At 37.1% G+C, this 15,452-nt stretch overlaps 1 protein-coding gene and 1 pseudogene across 3 annotated transcripts in view; both read left to right on the top strand.

Moving 5' to 3' along the window:
* CRY1 (cryptochrome circadian regulator 1) overlaps nucleotides 1-15,452 on the top strand; it is a 111,820-nt gene that overhangs the window by 6,357 nt on the left and 90,011 nt on the right. The gene's annotated exons all lie outside the window — the stretch shown is intronic.
* LOC116639683 lies at nucleotides 6,402-6,831 on the top strand (annotated as a pseudogene).

Below are 15,452 nucleotides of genomic sequence, written 5' to 3'. Positions count from 1 at the left end.
AAATTTTATTTTATGTTAGTCACCATACATTACATCATTAGTTCTTGATGTAGTGTTCCATGATTCATTGTTTGCGTATAACACCCAGTGCTCCATTCAATATGTGCCCTCCTTAATACCCATCACCGGGCTAACCCATCCCCCCAACCCCTTCCCCTCTAAAACCCTCAGTTTGTTTCTCTCAGTCCATAGTCTCTCATGTTTCGTCTCCCCCTCCGATTTCCCCCCCTTCATTTTTCCCTTCCTACTATCTTCTTCTTCTTCTTTTTTTTTAACATATAATGTATTATTTGTTTCAGGGGTACAGGTGTGTAATTCATCAGTCTTACACAATTCACAGCACTCACCATAGCACATACCATCCCCAATGTCTATCACCCAGCCACCCCATCCCTCCCACCCCCCACCACTCCAGCAACCCTCAGTTTGTTTCCTGAGATTAAGAATTCCTCATATCAGTGAGATCATATGATACTTGTCTTTCTCTGATTGACTTATTTTGCTTAGCCTAATACCCTCCAGTTCCATCCACGTCATTGCAAATGGCAAGATTTCGTTTTTTGATGGCTGCATAATATTCCATTGTATATATATACCACATCTTCTTTATCCATTCATCTGTTGATGGACATCTTGTCTTAGGCCATTTTTTGATATTGCTTCCCACATCACCATTAAATACCATTAAAAAGAAGTAAATACTTCTTATTTTGTGAATATTGATATAGTCCTCATATATTCATTTCTCCTTCATTTAACAGATTGCAGCTCTTTTTCCTGAAGAGAAGGTACCATTTCATTCACTCAGATTTATTTTTCGTTCATATTTATAGTAGGCACTGTTTTAGTACTGGAGATACAACAGTAAATAAGAGAAAGTCCCTGCCCTTGAGGTCCTTCTAGTCTAGGAGGGGAAACAGGCAATAAAACATATATAATATGTCAGGTGGTGGTAAGTATAATGGAGAGAGATAGAGCAGACTGTGAGAACAGAGCCCTAAAGAAAGGGAGGTAACAAGGCTGTACAGATACTGGGGGGAAGAGCTCTCTCTGTGTTCTCCACAGTGTCCGTACAAAGTAGGCATTAAATAAATCTTTTTAAAATTTTCTTTGTTAAGTCTAGGGTTTAGGAATGTGACAGTTACTTCATTTAACTTTGATGCTAATATGTGTTAAAGTCATAATTCAGAGAAATAATTTTCAGTGAAGATATTATTTTTGACATTTAAACTTCAGCATGTTTAAAACACAGTTGACAGGGGCGCCTAGGTGGCTCAGTTGGTTAAGCGTCTGCTTTCGGCTCAGGTCATGATCCTGGGGTCCTGGGACTGAGTCCCACGTCAGGCTCCCTGCTCAGTGGGGAGCCTGCTTCTCCCTCTCTCTCTGCCCCTCCCTTGCTTGTGCGCTATCTCTCTCTCTCTCTCTCTTGCTCTCTCTCAAATAAATAAAAATAAAATCTTAAAAAAACACAGTTGACGTTATCACATGTAGATTCTTTTAATTTTCAATAACCAAATCTATAAATATACCTACATCCTTACCCATTCTTTCCTTCTACTGTCTGATTTCAGTAGAAGAGACATTGCTTTCCTTATTCAAAACCAGTCTTTTCAGGTATACCCCATTTTAAACTGCTCATATTTTTTACAGCTTTATTGAGGTGTAGTTGACAAAAATTGTATATATTCAAGGTGTTCCACATGATGTTTTGATATACACACATATTGTGACTCTCATTTTTGATGATTTATTCTCTTATCCTTTCTTTAACCTCTTTTTGGTTTGCTTCCAATCGGCACTTAAACATGCATAAGTCCCAGTTCTGTAAGAACAAGAAAACCAACAGGGGAAGAAAACCTACCCTTTGAGTATGTTCCTTTCCTGTAACTATGTTTCTCAGTTTCTTTATAGCCAAATTTAATGCATAAGATATCTAATACTGGCTGACTTCATTTCTTTATCTTCTTTCTACTCACCCTTCTTCAGTCCACTCCTAGTCTGGGTTCCACTGCATCTACTCCACCAAGACAGTATCCATCCAAAGGATACTTTTAAACTTTTCATTCCTTGAGTTTTTACCATGTTTGACACTTTTGACCACACTTTGCTCTTCTTCCCTTTACATTGGTTAGAGGACGCTCCTCTTGTTTTTTTTTTTTTCTGCCAAAGCTATTAGTGTTCTTCCTTTACTTCTCTTTTTCTGTTCAGCTCTTAAATGCCCCTTAGGTGTGTGATCACCCATTTTTCATTTTACATAATTCCTAGGCAGTCTCCTCTCTCTTCAAAAAGTCAGTTACCATCCATTTGCTCAAGATTCACAAATCAGCATCTTCAGCTCATATCTCTCTCCTGATCCCCAGATATGCATCCACTATATATAGATTCCCTGTCTATTTGATTGTATTATATTACCTTAAACTCAGTTTGTTCAAAACAGAGATCATCAGGGCACCTGGGTGGCTCACTTGGTTAAGCATCTGACTCTTGATTTCAGCTCAGGTCATGATCTCAGGGTTGTGAGATGGAGCCCTGTGTCAGGCTCTGGGCTGGGCGTGGAGCCTGCTTGAGATTCTCTCTCCCTCCCCCTCAGCCTCTCTCCCCTCCCCCTCTAAAAAAATTAAAAACCACAAAGATCATCTTCTCCATTATCTCTGTCTCAAAAACAAACTGAATTTTCCTGTGTGTCCTATCTTCATAAATAATACCATCATTTGCCCAGTTGCTCAATTGACAGATTAGATTGTTAATTATATATTAATTTATTTAAGAAATATTTGAGTTCTACTGTGTGCCAACCACTTTGTTAATTTCTGTGGGTAAATGGAAGTCAGTAGATAATTTCTCTGCCCTTAGAGAGTTTACAGTATAAAGAGGGATTTATTCAGCAATAAAATAACCACAGACATACATTCTTCTCTCTCCACTGTCACTTCCATACCACCATCCTTTTGGCTAGATTATTTGAGTAGTTTATGAATCATTGTCCCCCTTGCCCTTCTCTACTTCATTCTCTATACAGCAACCAGAGTGATCCTTTAAAATTGCTAATCTGTTCATGTGCTTTACTCTTTAAAATCCTTCAGTGACATTTCTTTACCTTTAGGTTAAAGTTCAAAAGCCATAGCATAGTTTAAAATCCCTGTGTAATCTAGTCCTTTGCTTCTTTTTCTAGCCTTAGAGGATTGCTTCACTGAGGCATTTGAGCTGAGCCTTGAAGTATGAGATGAATCTTAATAAACACAGAATAGAGGGAAGGAATCCCGTCCAGGCTGAGGAAAGAAAATTTCAGGCTAAGAAAATAACATGAGGCAAGGCACAATATTCTGATACTGGCATAGATGTTGGTGTAACTGAGTCATATGGTGCATGAAAAGACAGGTATTGTTTAGTACTCTGGATGGTTTTGCCTGACTCAAACAGGCTTAAGCAGAAAGAGAGTTTATTGGCAAATATAATTGAACAACCTAAGGGGAAGTGGCTTCAGACATATGGGTTGGTGCTAGGGCTCAGAAGATGTCTCCAGGACCAAATTTCCCTCTTTGCATCTCCAGACTTCACTTATTCTGGGTTGGCTTCTCAGGCTGTCCTCTGGTGGTGAAATATAGCAATAACAATAGCAGTTACAGTAGTAAAAAGCATATGTCTCTGCCCCAGAAGTCTCAGCAAAGTCTGTGGTACTTCAGTGGCTCTGTTTGGACCAATTTATGAGCCAGTCATTGTGAGCATCTGTGTGAGCTGCAGTTGTGTGCCTCATGGGTGGATCAACTCAAATGGATTGAAGTAACTGAAGGAGAATGAGCAGAAAGTAGGTGGATGTCCTAAAACAATAGATGCCTATTATGTAAGAACTCAGATAAGAAGGTCAGAAAAACTTTGACTCCTGTTTGAGGAAATATAACTTTGGCAGTTGAATGAATGATAGAGGAAAGAGATAGTAGAGCAGTATGGAGGCTTTATCAATAGTCCGTTGAAAGATAGTATAGGCTTTAATTAGGGAAAAGTCTGTGAGGAAGGGGAAGATGCAAGAGAGTGATTGTAGAGGTTCAATGGACAGTTTAGGTGACTGTCAAAAAGGCAGTTTCAGAGAGGCATTAGAATGTAAGATTCTCATGCCTTGTGCCTCTTTGACAATTAGCTCTTTAGTTAGAGAACGCAGGAATAGACCATATTTAGATGAGGAAAAGAATGAGTTTAGTTTAGGTCATTGCTGAATTTGAGGGACTGCTAAGATATCAACATGGGAAATGGAGAAAAGAGAAGTTCAAGTTTGGGGATTATAGACATTAGAACTGTGGATATGGGAATAATTCCTATATAATTAATAGGTGAAACATGACTGATGATATTGGGTAGAGTAAAATGCATCAAAATCTTGGTGGTTACTATACTTAAGATGAATGGAAACTGGTGAAGGAGACTGAGAGAATCAATCAGAGAGGTAGAAAGAGGAGCCAGGTGAGTACTGCATCATGGAAACCAAAGGTGGCAAGAATTTTTCTTCATTGTGCTGAAGAAGGCAGGTTAGGATGAGTTTTGACAGTTATATGGGAAAAATACTCAATGACTTGGAAACAGGTGGAAGAAATGACTGCATGTCTTGAATGCCAGGCAGTAGACCTTCTGGGATATAGAGGACCCTCCAGAAATTATATTATTCTAACTTAGGGATATGTACTTTTGTTCTTGATTGTCTAGACTACTTTACAACTCTGTAAAAAGAGATAAAAGGCAAAGTGTAGATAAAAGTTATGGTGCTGGCCAGTCAGAATGGCTAAAATTAACAACTCAGGAAACAACAGATGTTGGCAAGGATGTGGTGAAAGGGGAACCCTTCCTAGCCCTTCCAACCCACACTGTTGGTGGAAATGCAAACTGGTACAGCTACGCTGGAAAACAGTATGGAGGTTCCTCAAAAAGTTAAAAATAGAGCTACCTTACAACCTAGCAATTGCACTACTAGGTGTTTATCCAAAGGATACAAATATAGTGATTCGAAGGGACACATGCACCCCTGTGTTCATAGCAGCAATGTCCACAATAGCCAAAATATGGAAAGAGCCCAGATGTCCATCAACAGACGAATGGATAAAGAAGATGTGTGTGTACCAACAGATGAATGGATAAAGAAGATGTAGAAGATGGGCGCACATACACACAGACACATATATACACACAGTGGACTATTATTCAGCCATCAAAAAGAATGAAATCTTGCCATTTGCAATGATGTGGATAGAACTAGAGGGTATTATGCTAAGAAAAATAAGTCAGAGAAAGAGAAATATCATGATTTCACTCATATGTGGAATTTAAGAAACAAAACAGATGAACATAAGGGAAAGAAAAAAATAAGATGAAATCAGAGGGAGACAAACCATAAGAGACTCATAACTATAGGAAACAAACTGAGGGTTGCTAGAGGGGAGGTAGGTGGGGGGGTGGGGTAAATGGGTGTGGGCATTAAGGAGGGCACTTGACAGAATGAATACCGGGTGTTATATGCAACTGATGAATCACTAAATTCTACCTCTGGGGAAAAAAAAAGTTATGGTGCTGGGAAAACTAAACAACTACATGAAAAAGAATGAAACTGGACCACTTTTGTATACCATACACAAAAATAAACTCAAAATGGATTAAAGACCTAACTGTGAGACCTGAAACCATAAAATGCCTGGAGGAAAGTACAGACAGTATTTTCTTTGACATCAGCTATAGAAACATTTTTCTAGAAGTCTCTTCAGGCAGGAGAAACAAAAGCAAAATTAAACTATTGGGACTACACAAAAGTAAAAAGCTTTTGTGAAGGAAACTATAAAACAAAAAGGCAATCTGTGAAAGAAGATACTTGCAGGTGATGTATCTGATAAAGAGTTAATATCCGAAATATATGAAGAACTTACACAACTCAACACTCAACAATTTGATTAAAAAATGGTCAGAGGACCTGAATAGACAGTTGTGGTTTTTTTGTTTTTGTTTTTTTAGGATTTTATTTATTTATTTGACAGAGACACAGCGAGAGAGGGAACACAAGTAGGGGGATAGGAGAAGGAGAAGCAGGCTTCCTGTGGAGCAGGGAGCCTGATGCAGGGCTCAATCTCAGGACCCTGGGACCATGATCTGAGCTGAAGGCAGACGCTTAATGACTGAGCCACCCAGGCGCCCCTAGACAGTTTTCTAAAGAAGACATAGAGATGGCCAACAGACACATGATAAGATGCTCAACATCACTCATCATCAGGGAAGTACAAATCAAAACCACAATGTGATTATCACCTCGCATCTGTTGGAATGGCTAAAATTAAAAACACAAGAAGCAGGTGTTGGTGAAGATGTGGAGAGAAAGGAACCCTTGTGCACTATTGGTTGGAATGCAAATTGCTGCAGCCATTGTGGAAAACAGTATGGAGATTCTTCAAAAAATTAAAAATAGCTTCCTTTCCAACCAGGGCCTGGCAGAATGGCTCCCGCGAAGAAGGGTAGCGAGAAGAAGGGCCGTTCTGCTATCAACGAGATAGTGACCAGAGAATATACCATCAACATTCACAGGTGCATCAATGGGGTGGGTTTCAAGAAGCGTGCCCCTCGGGCACTCAAAGAGATCCGGAAATTTGCCATGAAGGAGATGGGAACTCCAGGTGTATGCATTGACACGAGGCTCAACAAAGCTGTCTGGGCCAAAGGAATGTTCCATACCGTATCCATACGCAGTTGTCCAGAAAACGTAACAAGGATGAAGATTCACCAAACAAGCTCTACACACTGGTTACTTATGTACCTGTCACCACTTTCAAAAATCTACAGACAGTTAATGTGGATGAGAACTAATTGCTGATTGTCAAATAAAGGTATAAAACCACAAAAAAAAATTAAAAATAGAAATACCATATGATCCAGTAATTCCACTACTGGGTATTTACCCAAAGAAAATGAAAACATTAATTCAGAGAGATGTATATACCTCTGTGTTTGTTGTAGCATTATTTACAATAGCCAAGACATGGAACCAACCCATGTGTCCACTGATAAGATAAATGGATAAGGAGATGTGGTGTACATACACACACACACACACACACACACACACACACACACAGTGGAATTTTACTCAGCCATAAAAAAGAATGAAATCTTGCCATTTTCAACAGTATGGATGGACCTAGAAAGTATAATGCTAAGTGAAATAAGTCAGTCAGAGGAAGACAAATATATGATTTCACTCATATGTGGAATTTAAGAAATGAACAAAGGAAAAAGAGTCCAACGAAAAAACCAAACTCAATACAGAGAACAAACTGGTGGCTGCCAGAGGGAGGTGGGTGAAAGAGTAAAGGGAATTTAGAGTACACTTATGTTGATGAGTACTGAGAAATGTATAGGGTTGTTGAATCATTACAATGTACACCTGAAACTAATAGAACACTGTATGTTTAATTACACTTGAAATACAATTTTTTAAAAAGTTAAGATTTAGAAAACTGGTAACAGAACAAATGTTTCCTGTCCATACCAATGTAAATTATTCCTATTCATGTCATGCAAATGAATTTTGTAGCATGAACATTATAAATCTCTGTATGTCCAATTCTCATTTGAACCAATTTTAGCATCTTACTGATTCCTTAATTCATTATAATGAATTAAATAAAATCTCTGCCATATATTCATTTAATATTTTTATGAGAATCATGATTTTACTGTTTTGAAAATTACACTTTAACTGTTATAAAGGCCTTTGGTAAACTTTGAAAGAGTAGTTTCAATGTAGCTGTAAGATCAGAAATCAGATTATATAAGGGGTTACTGATTTTTGTGTGTGTGGCTGGTGTGGGGGAGGAGGGCAATGATTGAGGGATTGATGAGAGTTTTTATGGGAGAGGTAAGACATAAATCTTACCAGATTCTGGACAGGCTGAAGAAAGTGAATTTTGGGCACATCACCAGACTTACGGTCAAGACAGGATGATAAATAGGAAATATATAGATAACGTGAGGCCCCAATGTAGCGTTCTTTGAATGACAGACTAAAGTGAGTTTAGAATATCTGGCTCTCTAGATTCTAATCCCTACTTTCTTACTGAGTAGTAGTGGTACTGATTTTGGGTGGGTCACTCACCCTTCATTTTATTCATTTAGGAGACATTAAGAGCCAGTTTTGCAGGGCCCTGGGGATACAAAGATTAAAGTCAAGGTTCCTGCCCATAAGGAAACTTTCACACCATTAAAGGACAAATAATGAGAATATAGAATGTTAAATAGGACCTCTGTAGAAATATGCAAATCTTGGGAGCACAGAGGAGAGAGAACCCTGGGGGAAGGAGAGGGAGAAATTAGGAGTAGAGGTGATTAGTGTTTGTGTGGAGGGGGGAGTGGGTGGGAGGAAGGAGGGAGTGAAATACTGGTTTGAGAGAAGAGAAGTTCCAGAGATTCTTGAGTCAGTGTCCTAATATGAAAAGGGAAGTACGAAAAAAGCTCTGATATCTGATACCATTGGGACCAGCAATTAGTTTTCTGAAAAAGGCAAACATAAAAAAGAACACTTACATAAATGTATGTTAATTTGACAACTTTTGATGTAAGACAAAATTCCAGATCTCAGTTCTCCTACTCACTTCTTTATCCACATTTATTCGTTAGGTGATCTTGTCTAATCACATACTTGAATGCCTCATGATTTCCTATCATGCATTTCCTGCCCTGACCTCTATCTTGAGCTCCAGACCCACATATCCAGTGTTTTTATTTGGATTCCAAATAAATATCTTCAGCTTGGTTTTGCCTCCATCTTCCCCACCTACCATGGTTTCTCTGTATCACAATAAATGGCAACATTTACCTTGGTGCTCTGCAAAATTGTAGGAGCCATCTTTTTTTCATTTCTTTTTTCCTCACAACCTCATGTCTAGTCCTTCAGCAGTTATTATGGCTTTTCCTTAAAAAATAACTTTCATATCCTTTCAAATCTCACCCTTCCATTGCTATTATACTGTCCAAGTCACCAATTTTTTTTTTTTTTCAGGACATTGCAATAGCCTCCTAACTTTTCTACTTCAATTTTTATACCTGCCTTCCTGGTCTGTTACATGTGGAAGCCAGAGGAACATTTTAAAAACCTTAATCAGATCAGGTCATTTCTATGCTCAGAATCTTCCCATGGCTTCCAAGGTGTTTGCATTTTCTGCTTCTCTACCTGGAATATTATCTCAGACCTTAGCAGGGCTCATTCCTTCAATAGCCATTCTCAAAGAGACCTTTTCTGACCATCCTATGTAAAGTAATTGCCCCGACTTCTACATACCTCCCACTTTTCCCTGTCTCCTTGCCCTGTTTTAATGGCATCTATCACTACCTGAAATTATGCATTTATTGATTTACTTCTTTGTTGTCTTACTCCTTCAGCAAATTACACAAAAGGGGTTGATTCATTGTTGCTTCCTCATTATTCATTATTGGCTCTTCAACCCTATAATAGTGGTTCTCATTGGTTGGTCCAGAGATGCTTATGGGTTCTTGAGGCTCTTATAGTTAAGCCAAAACTGTCTTCATTTATAATAATACTAAGACATTATTTGACTTTTTAACTGTCACTTACATGTGTATAAAGTAAGTTTTCCAGATGCTGATAAGTAATGACATTATTGCTGTGATGGCTAATGGAATGTGTGCGCGTGTAGTCTTGCATTTTAAAATTTTCTCAGCTTTAATTTCTCACATAAATGTTGGTAGATATTACCTATAAGACAAAGCTCTTTGGGATTATTCAGTAATTTTTAAGAATATAAAAGGTCCTGAGACCAAAAAGTTAATACAGGTATTCAACATGTACCTGTAGGTTGAGTGTATAAATGAATATTGTTCTGCTGATTTCATTGATGGAGTTTCATGTTGGCTTTCATGCATAAATTACACCCATAGTCTGATAGCGCCTATTTTTTTTTAAAGTTGATTAAAACCTTAAAGACTCTTGTGAAGCAAACTTGAGTACATTTCTTTGGTACATTTTTTCTTATGATATATTATAAATATTTTATCCACAGGAAATTAGAAACTTTTTTAGTGATTCACCTTTTATCGAGCCATTTTGAAGCATTCAGTTTAGTTTTCAATAAAACAGCTTTTTTAAAAATGAAGTATACTTAACATAGTGTTACATTAGTTTCAGGTGTACAACATAGTGATTTGACAAACTGCTTTCTTTTTACACTCATTTAATCAGTAATTAATTAAAACTTAATTAAATTATGTGATTACAGTTAAGTTCAACTGACATAAGCAGGTTTGACTCTTGATATGCCTAGAACTTTAACTGATTGAAACAGGAATCAGATGTGCTAGAAAGTGATAGCTTGCTTTTCTCAAGCTGAAATTAGTCTTGGCCATCAGTGAGTGTTGGCCTCTGTTTTACAGAGGATTTGGAGGGATTGTATGATTTCTGTGATGGTATTAGGAAAAATAATTACTAGTACTATAAAAGATGTAACTAAGGTTTTTAAGATTTGACATTTTAAAACTCTCACATATTTTTGTTTTGGATTGCTTACTTGTTTTAATTGGATATTAGGGTTTCCTAGAAATGAAAGAAGGAAAAATGCTATTTTAAAAAATGGGATTCTATTGACTGTAGTTACTTTTGCCATTTTTATCTTATTCCAGCTTTACCTCTCAGTAGCAACAATAACAACAAACTAAATATCTTGATGACATATGTGGTGTCTTTAAGTTTTGCTGTTTTAAGTGATATAGGCCAGCTGGAATTAAAAGGCTATATATAAATAGAATGACTTAGTATTAAATTACTGTGTAGTGTATATGTATTAGAGAATGTGCCTGCCAGTCCTTTTATTGATATTAACATGTGATGGGTGGTCAGATTCTCACTTTAGAGTTAACATACCTTTTTTATTATAGGGTTTAGTGTTGCTATTTTTTGTAATGAGGATCATAACCTTGGGTCGTGTAATAGGAATAGAAAGCAAAGATTGAATCAATGAAAGAGAAATACTAAAAAGGATTTTGTGATATATATGAGAGGTTTTAGAAAAGGAGGAGACAGATGATTCCAAGTTTTGGGATCACAGAAAGGGAGACAAAGTCAGAAGGAGCTAGTTTGGGGGTTAGAATGATAAACTTGGTTTAAGGTGTATCAAAGTTAAGGTAATGGATGGGGCACCTGGGTGGCTCAGTCAGTTAAGCGTCCGACTCTTGATTTCAGCTCAGGTCATGATCTCAGGGTCTTGAGATCAAGCCCTGCGTGGAGCCTCTTTAAGATTCTCTCTCTCTCTCTCCCACTGCCCTTCCCCTCCCACCCCCGCTTGCGCACGTTCTTTCTCTAAAGAACAACAACAACAATAAAAACCAAATAAAATTGTAAAAAGATATTTATCTATATGCTTTTCTAATACACTTATGTTTTCAGTTATACATAAAAATTTTTCTTCTATCTAGAATTTATATTGACACTGAGGTTGAACTTTTACTTGTTTTACCTCAAACGATGGTCATTTCCTCCAAAATGGTGGTCAATCTTTCCATCAGTACTAACTAATTAATATCTCTACTGAACTGTTATCTTAACTATATACTAAATTTTTAACATTTTGAGGTTTGTTTCTAGGCCATTTAAATTAAAATTTTTTTTTTCTGATGAAGACTATGATAATTATAAATCAAATAATATGAAGAAAGTATCTCTACAGTATCACTCCTAAGAAGTATGCTATTGGTAATAGTTTTAAAAATATGAAAATGTGAATTCATATGAACATGTGTACATATTTGTATGTAAATTTTGGCATCTCTATTAATAATGTGAGTAATTCGGGGCACCTGGGTGGCTCAGTCATTAAGCATCTGCCTTCTGCTCAGGTCATGATCCCAGGGTCTTGGGATCGAGCCCTGCATCAGGCTCCTTGCTTGGCAGGAAGCCTACTTCTCCCTCTCCCACTCCCCCTGCTTGTGTTCCCTCTCTCACTGGGTCTCTCTCTGTCAAGTCAAATCTTTAAAAAAAAAAAAAAAGTAATTCATTGACCATTGCTTTGGGAGTTAATTTTGTTAGGTTTGTGATAATGTGATCCTGTTAGCCTTGTAAAATAAATCTGTAACATTACATCCTTTTTATGCTCCCTAACAGAATAAATAGCAGGGATTTTATGTTCTATAAAGGTTTGCTAGAATTTGGGGCTCCTGGGTGGCTCAGTGGTTAAGTGTCTGCCTTCGGCTCAGGTTGTGATCCCAGTGTCCTGGGATCGAGGCCCGCATCGGGCTCTCTGCTCAACCTCTCCCACTCCCCCTGCTTGTGTTCTGTCTCTCACTCTTGCTGTCTCTCTTTCAAATAAATAAATAAAATATTAAAAAAAAAAAAAAGGTTTGCTAGAATTCACCCATAAAGTCTTTTGGGTTGGGGGCTTTTGGGAGGAGAAAGGTTCTTTTTGTAGATATCTCAGGGTACCTACCTGCGCAGTTCACACATTATACTGTCCCTGTCAAAACCCTTACTGAAAGGATGAATTTAGCTTTTGTTTTAGTAGCTTATGACTCTGTACTCTATTTTTTGTCTTTCTCCTGTGGACAGTTTATTGGATCTAGAGTTGTACCTTACCCAAGCTCTACCAATTTGGAATTTGGAAGTTTCAAAAAGGCACATAGAGACTCTAGTTGGTAGGTATTGGGCCTTGACATTGAGCAGGCATAAAAAGCTAGGAATCTTACATAGAAAAGTGATTGTAGAAAGAAAAAAAAATGGGCACATGTATAAAAAGAACAAATGAGACCATTCAGTTCCAAAAGGGAGCAGGAATCCTGGGTTCCTAACATTATAGAATCCTTAGCTGACTATACTCCCTGAGTACAGGTTCTGTGAGATACCCCAGTATTTTCCCAATACTTTTTTTTCTTTTGCTTGACTTAGTTTGAGTAGATTTCTGTTTATTGCAGTGAAACAAGTCCTGACTTAGATCATCTTTGTCATACTTTTCAGTTCCATTGGTGTTTATTAATTTTCTTAGGTTTTCTTTTCAGTCAGTTTGGTCATTTAATTTGATAATAATTCATATTTTCCTAATGTCTACCATTTAATCTAGTTTTATATTTTCATATGTATTGCTAAAGTTATGTGCCCCATTCTTTTATTTTAATAATCACCAGAATTGCTGTTATAGTCCCTTTTTCACAGTTACTAATAGGTATTTGTATTTTTGTCTCTTTTTTTGTTTGTTTCTTAGTTAGATTGCCAGATGCTTTTCAATTTTATTGATCTTTTGAAAGGACAGTTCTTACAGAAGGAATACAGAATATTGTCAAAGAGTTACTTTTAGAAAAAGCATCAGGCCCAGATAGTTCATAGTTGGGTTCTACAGAACTTTTAGGAATATGTAAATTTAGTGCCATGAAAAGCACTGTTCTAGAGCATAATAAAAGAGGAGGAATCTATGGTCCAATATTATTTAGGAATAAAATGTACATATTTATCAAATAGAATACAAAAATCATATTTAAAGATACACTCTACATGCATATTGAAAATGCAGGGGTAATTCAATATTGGAAATACAGTGATATAATCTCTATACTAATAGACCAAAGAAAAATCACAAGAGCATCTTCAGATGTCAAGATGTTTAGTAAAGTTCAACATCCTTTTTTTTTTTAAGTAGCCTCCATGCCCAGCATGGGGCATGAACTCAACAACCCTGAGATTAAGGGTTGCATGCTCTATCAACTGAGCCAGCCAGGTGCCCCCAACATTCATTCTTAATAAAAGCTAGTGCTAAACAGAAATAGAAGGCTACCATTTAATTAATTAATTAAGTAAGTAAGTAATTAAAAAATACAGGGCTTAAACTTATGACCTTGAGATCAAGGCCTGAGCTGAGATCAAGAGTCAGATGCTTAGCCCACTGAGCAACCCGAGCACCCGAAGTCTTTTTAATATGGTTATATAAAAAATCAGCTCAAAAGCTAGCATCATGTTTAGTGGCTAAACTTTGGAAGAATTTTTATAAAATTGAAAACAAGATACAGATGCTTGCTATCATCACTATTGCTATCATTGTGCTAGAGATACTACCTAATGCAGTCTAAGAGGTATAAAAATGGAAGAGAAGGTAAAATCATTGCTGTTTTTACATGATACAGTTATGCACACAAAATATCTGGAGTCAACTGAAAAAGTGTTATTAATAACAAAAGAACTCAGTGTATGATTTTTCTTAACCTTAAGTGCAGAAAGTTAAACTAATCCTCTTTTCAAGACACATTATCATCATTGGTGTATGTAAAGTCTCTCTTTTGGTTATTTTCTTTCTTTAGTTCTCCTTTATATTTATCTATTTGAATTTCCCTTCCCCCATATAAACAAATATCTTAATATTTATGTTACTTTCAGAAAGTAATTATATAGTATGTTGTTTATATTCTAATATATTTATTTCTTTGTATTTGTTTCTTGCAACATAGGTCTTGTTATTTTGTGTGTACTTGTTTTTAAATTCACATAAAAAGTTATTGCATTGTATATCTTATTCTTTTTTTCCATAGGCACTAAAATTTTTTTTTATATTTTTAAAAATTAACATATAATGTATTATTTGTTTCAGGGGTACAGGCCTGTGATTCATCAGTCTTACACAATTCATAGCACTCACCATAGCACATACCCTCCCCAATGTCTATCACCCAGCCACCCCATCCCTCCCACCCCCCTCCACTCCAGCAACCCTCAGTTGTTTCCTGAGATTAAGAGTCTCTTAAAAGTTTGTCTCCCTCTTTGGTTTCATCTTATTTCATTTCTCCCTCCCTTCTCCTATGATCCTCTGTCTTGTTTCTCAAATTCCTCGTATCAGTGAGATTGTATGATACTTGTCTTTCTCTAATTCACTTATTTCGCTTAACATAATACCCTCTAGTTCCAACCACGTCGTTGCAAATGGCAAGCTTTCATTTTTTTGATGGCTGCATAATATTCCATTGTATATATATTACCACATCTTCTTTATCCATTCATCTGCCGATGGACATCTAAGCTCTTTCCATAGTTTGGCTATTGTGGACATTGCTGCTATAAACATTGGGGTGCATGTGCCCCTTTGGATCACTACATTTTAGGGTAAATACCTAGTCGTGCCACTGCTGGGTGGCTCTGTTTTTAACTTCTTAAGGAACCTCCATACTTCCAGAGTGACTGTACCAGCTTGCATTCCCACCAACAGTGTAGGAGGGTTCCCTTTTCTCCACATCCTCGCCGACATCTGTCATTTCCTGACTTGTTAATTTTTACCATTCTGACTGGTGTGAGGTGGTATCTCATTGAGGTTTTGATTTGGATTTCCCTGATGCTGAGTGTTGTTGAGCACTTTTTCATGTGTCTGTTGGCCATTTGGATGTCTTCTGTGCAGAAATGTCTGTTCATGTCTTCTGCCCATTTCTTGATTGGATTATTTGTTCTTTGGGTG

This window comes from Phoca vitulina, unplaced genomic scaffold (assembly GCF_004348235.1).
Source record: "Phoca vitulina isolate PV1807 unplaced genomic scaffold, GSC_HSeal_1.0 scaffold19, whole genome shotgun sequence".
In the NCBI taxonomy this organism is placed as follows: Eukaryota; Metazoa; Chordata; class Mammalia; order Carnivora; family Phocidae; genus Phoca; species Phoca vitulina.
The sequence above is the reverse complement of the archived record's forward strand: the minus strand, read 5'-3'. Positions and strand labels throughout refer to the sequence as shown.